Below are 1,197 nucleotides of genomic sequence, written 5' to 3' on the forward strand. Positions count from 1 at the left end.
ATGGCTAACAGGAGTTGAGTTGGAGAGCAGGAAGAACACATAGCAGGATTGGAACAAAGATAAATGAAAGATTTTGTATAGGTAACCTCTTCCCATTTACTGGCTTACTGGTAGTATGTATTAAGATCCTTAAAACAACTGGATTGCAAAGGAATATCAATTTTGATGCCTTTAAAGAGGCGTGAACTTTAAGGGCTCAAGGTTTCCTAGGAGACATCCCAGAGGTGTATCTGGGGGTACGTCTGAGGACACGTGGTTGCCCATGCTCTGGAAGTTCCTGGTTCTACTGGCATCCCAAGAACAACTCAGAAACCAAAAAGGAAATCAGCTAGGCTAGAGTACCCAAGTTGTCACGAGGACCTCTAGTGGCTAGCCAGTAAGTTCCGGACTTACTGTGGGAAGTGCTCCACCCTGGCCAGGGATTTCAACCGACCCACTGGGGGCCTGACCCTCTGGGGGCCTATAATCAGCCAGGCTAGAGTGCCCAAGTCTTCAACGCAGGTCAAGGGTCACATGGTTAAGCCAGGGCTTGTAGTATCCAGGTGCCAACACTAACAAATGTAACATACATGCAGAGGACTTAGCACAGACCCTTGCAGGCTCCGTGATTGCTGCTTCAATCTCTGTGAGTCCCTATGAGGCCTGCTTAGTTGACTCAGTGAGCCATGTTTGCCTGGTGTCCTCCACCCTTGTGGCTCCTACAATTCTTTCTCTAAGCTCTGAAGGGAGAGACCTGTGGAGATCTTCAGTTTGGGCTCTCTTTCTCTGTCTAATGTTTGACTATGAGTTTTTATATCTGCTCCCATCAGCTGCAGAAGGAATCCTCTCTTGATGACGACTGGGCTAGGCACTGACCGAGAGTTTTGGCAGCTGGCCCAAGTTTGGGTTTTTTGTTTGCTTTTAATTTTTAAGCCTGGGTTCCACATTAGAAAAAAAAATGCAATATTTGTCCCTATGAGCTTGGCTTATTGTGATGATCTCCAGTTCCATTTCTAGCAAATGATATTATATTCCCCTAACATCTGAATAACAATTGTGTTCCCATATCATATTTTCCCCCTGGATAGCACTGGTCCTATGGCTTCATGTAGGATTTCCTATGATGTGTAAGTTATGGGTGGAGATGGACCACTTCTGGAGGGTGTAGGAAGCAAATGAAAGGTTTTAGGGAAAGAATGCCACATACATTATTTTATG

The sequence above is a fragment of the Mus pahari genome, chromosome 1 (genome assembly GCF_900095145.1).
Source record: "Mus pahari chromosome 1, PAHARI_EIJ_v1.1, whole genome shotgun sequence".
Taxonomy (NCBI): domain Eukaryota; kingdom Metazoa; phylum Chordata; class Mammalia; order Rodentia; family Muridae; genus Mus; species Mus pahari.